Below are 7,750 nucleotides of genomic sequence, written 5' to 3' on the forward strand. Positions count from 1 at the left end.
ATGACTAAACAAAAAACAACTGTAACATGGCAGCTACACAGAGTGGGTGGGTAGGTGGATAAGGGGAGGGAAAAACTCGTTCAATGTAAACCAAACCGAGCTAATTGGGAATGGGTGGAGGGCCCTGAAAAGGGCCGAGTAGTAGAGCCACACAACAAGCAAGCCAGGTGGTTGTTTGCTGTTGTGTTTATTTGCTGGGTGGTGTACTTGGTGACAGCCTTGGTGCCTTCACTGACGGCGTGTTTGGCCAGCTCACCGGGCAGGAGGGAGACGGGACAGCGGGTCTGGATCTCCCTGGAGGTGATGGTGCTGCGCTTGTTGTAGTGGGCAAGACGGCTGGCTTCAGCTGAAATGCGCTCAAAGATGTCGTTGACGAAGGAGTTCATGATGGACATGGCCTTGGAGGAAATGCCAGTGTCAGGGTGCACCTGCTTCAAGACTTTGTAAATGTAGATGCTGTAGCTTTCCTTTCTCCTCCTCTTCTTTTTCTTGTCACCGGTGCGTACGGCTTTAGCCTTACCGGCCTTCTTGGCTCCCTTGGAAGAAACTTTAGGTGGCATGTTGTTTTCTTTTCAACGGCTTGAACAGAAATGAGGCGAACCCACCGCCGGCCGCCCTTTTATATGAAACGGCGAGGAAATTTGGAGAGTACGAGTACGAGTACGAACGCCAAGCCGCTACGCAGCCAATCAGAACGCTCGCTTGGTGACGAACGGATTTCCTCGCCGTTTCGTATAAAAGGGCCGATCTCGCCGTTAAGTCTTCATTCATAGCCTACAGCCGCAATCGCTGTGTCGCTATACTCTTCTCGCTCCTAACCAACTCACAATGTCCGGACGTGGTAAAGGCGGGTAAAGTCAAGGGAAAGTCCAAGTCTCGCTCCTCCAGGGCAGGCCTTCAATTCCCAGTCGGACGTATTCATCGTCTGTTGAGGAAAGGAAACTATGCTGAGCGTGTCGGTGCTGGTGCCCCAGTCTACCTAGCCGCCGTCCTCGAGTATTTGGCCGCTGAAGTGCTCGAGTTGGCCGGCAACGCTGCCAGAGACAACAAGAAGACAAGAATCATTCCTCGTCACCTCCAGCTGGCCATCCGTAACGACGAAGAGTTGAACAAACTTTTGTCGGGTGTCACCATCGCCCAGGGTGGTGTCCTCCCCAACATCCAGGCCGTGCTTCTGCCCAAGAAGTCACAGAAGACACCCGGTGGCAAGAGCTAAACAGTGTCACCCTGCTGCCCACTGTCCACCTAGCCTACTACTGTCCTTTTCAGGACAACCAAAGTTTACCCAATTAGCTTTCGTTGTGTGTCAATGAACAAAAATCGAGTTTTCCAACCCTACCCTACCCTACTTGTTTCAAACTGTATTAATAACGCATCAATATGTCACTCACTAGCAGTATGAGATCATTATTATAGATGTATAATACTTACACTGGTTTACACGAGCAGAACAGGGAGGGGGGCGGTCATATTAATAGTAGTAACTGGACATATTTTAGGGGTATTCGCTCATAGATACAAATGTAAATAGAATCTTTTTTTCTTTAAATGTGCTCCGTTTAACCCTTGTCTACAAGAAATAAGGGTGGTCGTTATTTTAAAATTCTATTCTTTAACCCACCGCTAGTCTACCATTTTTATTTTATATCTTCTTGTTTTTAAAAACAAATATGTTTGATTACAATCCTTCCCCCTCATTTATTTACACACTATTATTACCGCCGATCGAGCGGGCGAATTGGGTAAGAATTGGGTCAGAATATCTACATAGGTCTATAGACTAGGTCTAGATCTAGATTGTTTCATGCAGTCTATGTTGGGTTCTTTTCTAATCACTCACACACATTCATAATTCATTGAAGAGGACAGAAGCAAACACACCGTTACCCATGACAAGCGGCACAACCAAGGATTTCATTTGAACGAAGAATATTTTGTGTTATCGGCCCTGTCTGCTATTAATAGATCGCTCGGCTGGATACCGAGCGATCTAAAAATAATCTGCTAGGTATGTCGACGCTGTCTCAACGTTGTGTGGCTGCTTCTGGCCAATCAGCGTTGTTAAACTCGTACTCGTCCAATGGGAGAGCTTCGTTGCGCTAAGGGTTTGGCGGACGGTTATAAAAGGACCAGCAGCGCTGGGCTGCCACATTTCTTAAACTGACTATCATCCAGTTGAGATACCGCCATGGCCAGAACAAAACAAACCGCCCGTAAATCCACCGGAGGCAAAGCCCCACGTAAACAGCTGGCCACCAAAGCCGCCAGAAAGTCAGCACCAGCCACCGGCGGTGTTAAGAAGCCCCATCGTTACAGGCCTGGAACCGTCGCCCTGAGAGAAATCCGTCGTTACCAGAAGAGCACTGAGCTGCTCATTCGCAAGCTGCCATTCCAGCGCCTGGTCAGAGAAATCGCCCAGGACTTCAAGACTGACCTTCGCTTCCAGAGCTCCGCTGTCATGGCCCTGCAGGAGGCTAGCGAGGCTTACCTCGTCGGTCTGTTTGAAGACACCAACCTGTGCGCCATCCACGCCAAGCGTGTCACCATCATGCCCAAGGACATCCAGCTAGCCAGACGTATCCGTGGTGAGCGTGCTTAAGAGGTTTCTTTTAAGCCCAAACCACCACCCCCTGTCCTCAACCAAGGTCCTTTTTAGGACCACCTGACAACGTTCAGATTAGCAGTGAAGGTCCCCCACCTCACGAGTTTCCACCCACCCACCCACTACACCCCCTGCCCATGTCTGCCACTCTACTACTACTACTACTACTACATCTATTAGTATTATTCTGGGGGATGCGGGAAATAGGTTCTATTCATTTATCTCTTTAATTCAACTCACACATCACATTGCTATTTGAATTCGTGTATGCATGCTGTTGATATTGTTTTATTTATCTCAAATGTGAAGAAAGGAGAGAATAAATTTTATATTTTTCTTTCACCCACCCACCCACCACCCTATCCATTGCTTTTTAAAATATATAAAAAAGAAAAACCCTTTAGGGTTAGAGCTAGATATCTAGATCTTAATCGGAGAGCAGAAATTATTCTTAACGACTACACGCCATAGATTATTTAATTATTAGAAGCCTAACTAACCTATTCGTTTCACGATGTAAACAAACCACTGCGAGTACGGAGCGGAGTACGAGAATATTATTTCGTTCGTACTCGACCAATCAGCGTTCGAGATTCTCTCGTACTCGCATAATGAGCTCGCTCGTACTCGCATAATTAGGTGTAGGGAAATATTTCAGTTTTATTCGCACAAAACGGTGAAAATAACGTCTAATACCATATTTTAACATGACAAACGTGGATCTTTTCTATGCCTACACGTGTGGGCAATGAAACTCTTTATTTTTTATCCAAGGGTCGCATAGCAGAATAGGTGAAAAAATGACTTTGAAAACGACACCGTTAGCCGACAAGCCAGCAACATTCCAGTCGACACGGCAAGCTGCTTTTTCATTGGCTGGCTCATTCGCCGACCGCTTTTGGTTGGGCGGTGTCCGCCATATTGAACGAACTCGAGCCCAGGACCGTATATAAGGAGCGAGTTTCTCTGCAGACGGCGTTTTTCGAACACTCGTTCATCAACAAAGAAAAAAAATTCAATATGTCTGGCCGAGGCAAGGGTGGTAAGGGACTCGGCAAAGGAGGCGCCAAGCGTCACAGGAAGGTGTTGCGTGATAACATCCAAGGTATCACCAAGCCAGCCATCCGTCGTCTTGCTCGCAGAGGTGGTGTCAAACGTATCTCTGGTCTGATCTACGAAGAAACCAGAGGTGTCCTCAAGGTGTTCCTTGAAAATGTCATCCGTGATGCCGTCACCTACACTGAGCACGCCAAGAGGAAGACCGTCACTGCTATGGATGTCGTCTATGCTCTGAAACGTCAAGGTCGCACCCTGTACGGCTTCGGCGGTTAAACTCAACCCAGGACCACCCATTTGTTCTACCCATCCGGCCCTTATTAGGGCCACCCATACGTTTCCGAATTAGCTCGAGTGGTTGTAACCCCTACACGAATGTTTTCCATACCTACCCCTTACTTACTGAGTTACTTCTTCCTCCTTATTACTTAGGTTTGATTGTACAATTATTTGGTTGTAGCCTACTTAGTTTATTTATTTAATTTGGGCAGAGTGGTCATCTTTCCTTTGGTTTTTAAGGGGTTTGTTTCCATGGGTGGGGAGGGTCGAGGTAGCCTACCGTGAAGGCACAAAAGAAACAAACAAAAAATATTTCGATATTACAAAAGTGTTCACAGGTATGTGGTGAACTTAGGAAAGAGTACAGGTGGTAAGAATAGGTGTCCAGTGGGGTAAAAACAAAAGACAAAAGATGAAAAAAAGTCTACAACACGTGGTGTTCCCAAGCGGTCACCCATCTAAGTACTAACCACGCCCGACGTTGCTTGACTGCGGTGATCGGACGAGAACCGGTATTTTCAACGTGGTATGGCCGTAGACATCGGTGTGAGAAAATTGGGGCTTATAAATATACTCAAACGAAATCAGCAGTTATTCGTCCTTTTCTGGCTACAATAATGATTTCACTGCTTTCCTCATATTATTTCAATAATAAAAAACGCCCTAAATCGCCACAAAAGCGAAACATTGTTTTAATATCGAATACTATGTGCCTTTTTTTCCCTCTACAGCCATTGGTCGCTATTTTTAACCTGAGGCGGTAACCACCGGTAGACTTCCCTGAGCTACTAATTTTCGAGCATCGCGCGTTGTAAAATACAAAATAAATACATTTTCCCCATTTTCCTTGACTAAAATCAGAAAACCAGGTGCCCCCTGCATCCGACCTGTCCTTTAACTATCGCTTTCATGTGAAATGATCTATCGGAAAGGCGATACTTTAACTTTTTTGGGTCTCCCGCTCACTCACTCCTTCCGAAACATTCTGCACGAATTCATTCAATTTTAATCCAACTCATCACATAGATCTAGATCTAGCCGCCTACAAGTCTACTAATTTAATGTTTGAGAAATAGTTCAATGCTTTTCATTTATTAATTATTCTTTTAACCTTTTCCCACGACAACTGGCACATTTATTTTCAGTCTATTAATATTCTGGCTTTATTTTAAAACACGCAACTAGGCGTCGATCTAGAATTCTAGATCTAACGCTCTAGCTTAACTAAAATAATATAAACAGGAGGGTGGATCTATTCAAAATACTGTTTCAAAAATTACAATAATAATTTCACGGTGAAAAAAAAAAGGCAGGCGATCCATGGTAAATTAAATGCTAATTAAGGATGTTGCTTAAAAGGTTAGGTTGGCCTGGGACGCCAGTATTTCTCTAGAGTCTAGATCTAGAATTTCTAGATTCTGTAGGAATGAGTAGCCTAGGTATTAATAATTGAATGCATTAGTAATTATTAGTAGCTAACATAAGATTTAGTTCAGTAAAAACTAATAGATCTAGATTTTAGGTCCAATGTTGGCTATCAGACTTGATGCTTGATTGTAATGATTATTAGGTTTGAGCAATTAATTTTTTTAAACATTTTTTTAATTATTAGTATTAGTGAGAAGTCATCATTAGTGGGAGTAAATTTACTTCTTTCCAGTCTGGTTCTGGGTTTCCTTGTAGCCTATATAATCTAGATCTAGTTGGTGATAATATTAATAAATATTGTTTCCCATTTTAAATACTCAGGCGGTTTGTTTGAAAGTCTGACCGCAGCTCCATATTCATTGACTGTCGAAGCACCGCATAAAATGAATTAGCTTATATCCAGGGCTGGCCTGGTCTGCCTGTTATTGTGACTGAATTGTCCTACAGACAAGACCTGAAGAAGCTCTCGTTAAGTAATAAGTGTACAGCTTGCTTTTAGCCTGGCGCGGGGATCTTTCACCGGCCACTTTAACATTCTGCGACAGGGCAGGCCTTTACTTTAAGCTTTAATCTTAGCTGGTTCCGCTTTAACACAGGGTATTCTTTTGTCTTTAAGTATACCGCTTTCTTTTATCAGCCTGTAAACCCTGTGTCGGCTACCGGTATCTCATCCGCCAGGGCAAAACAATTTCCAGTTTTTAAATTAAGCTGGTGTCATTTTTAAAACCAATGATTAGGATTTTGGCACAATGCTTATTTTTCTATATACACAAGATGAATTTCACATCATTTTCTGATTTCAGTTTAAGTTTGAAAGCATGTAAAATGTCAATTTGTCCTGCTATGTGATTTTTCTTCATTTATTTTTTGCTAACCCATGGCATCACATTATGAAGGCTCTACTAATATCTTTAGGCTGGGGCCAGTACCTTAACCGACTGTCGTCAAATGAAAAAACTGACAGAAGAGCGCAATTTAATACACACAACAGATATATATGTATCCGAACAAACAAATAAATATATTGGAACATATATACATACCTTTATATATACACACTGATATATACATATATATATATATTTACATAATAAATACATTATATATGAATATATCTATATATATAATTTATTTATTTATACATATATATATATATATATATATATATATTTGTATTATATCCTTATATATTATGAATATATATATTAATTCTTATATGATATATATTTGTAAATATAAATTATATATATGTGTGTATATATATATCCTTCTGTTTGCTGGGGTAGAAAAAAAAAACTTATAATTATAATATTCTGAAGGATATTATTTTACTTGAGCGTCTTTCGTCTACACTCAAATATATATATTTGAATATACATTCAAATATATATTCAATGAATATACATTTAGACACACATGTAAATATATATATATATATATATATATATATATATATATATATATATATATATATATATATATATATATACACAAAACATGCATATATATACATACGTATATATAGACATATATACAATATTCGTCTATTCAATATTTTTACATTATATATATATATATATATATATATATATATATATATATATATATATATATATATATATATATATATATATATTTATATATATATATATATATATTTATATATATTAAAAAAAATATACATATATGAAATACTTTTTACACATATTTATTTATGTTTCTATAATATATGGAAGGATATTAATTTACTCAAGTGTCTGCCTTGGGTGTTTATATAAAAAGAGAAGGGTTGAACTAATGAGAGGAATAAAAAAAATCTTTATATTCAATCTTATTTATTTATTTTGTATATGTTATAGACTGGCATACATTTTTTTCTCTCTGGTTTATGTGAAAGGAGCTTGCAGGGATTCAAATTATTATTTTTTGCATTGAAATTCATTCTTTATTAATCACAGCTATGTTGCAGGCATATAAATACTTCCCTTTGGGCTCAAGTTGCTTTGAAAGAATCCTTGTCAGTATAGAACTAGTACCAGGACCATAAATGTATGCCCCAGGGCAAATGTTAAGAAAACCTCATCATTTTACAACTCCAACTGACCAAGGACTTAAGAAATGATGCTTCTGCGCAAACTTTCTCGTCAGCCGGTAAGAGATCAACCTCCTTTTGATTGTTTAAATTTTAATCTGTGCTGAAATCATTGTGCGGGCTGGCAAAGAAAACCATGAACTTCTTGAAAGCTGTGTACTTGAGCTCATGTTATTTTTTATTTTCTGTAATTTGAAAAAAAAAAAAGTATATATATGATAATAAAAAAAAAAGTTCAGAGTATTTAATTGTTGTTTTGTCTTGTTAAAGAGAATGTATGTTGTGCAGAAGTG

General features: G+C 39.9%; 1 non-coding gene across 1 annotated transcript; it reads right to left on the bottom strand.

Moving 5' to 3' along the window:
- Positions 1-4,358: 4,358 nt before the first annotated feature.
- On the bottom strand, positions 4,359-4,477 carry LOC131933672 (5S ribosomal RNA). The gene has a single exon (XR_009385134.1). It is a non-coding gene; the product is annotated as a 5S ribosomal RNA (ribosomal RNA).
- Between the last annotated feature and the right edge of the window lie 3,273 nt (positions 4,478-7,750).

The sequence above is a fragment of the Physella acuta genome, unplaced genomic scaffold (genome assembly GCF_028476545.2).
Source record: "Physella acuta isolate Inbredline_101_S28 unplaced genomic scaffold, ASM2847654v3 ptg002597l, whole genome shotgun sequence".
Classification (NCBI taxonomy): domain Eukaryota; kingdom Metazoa; phylum Mollusca; class Gastropoda; family Physidae; genus Physella; species Physella acuta.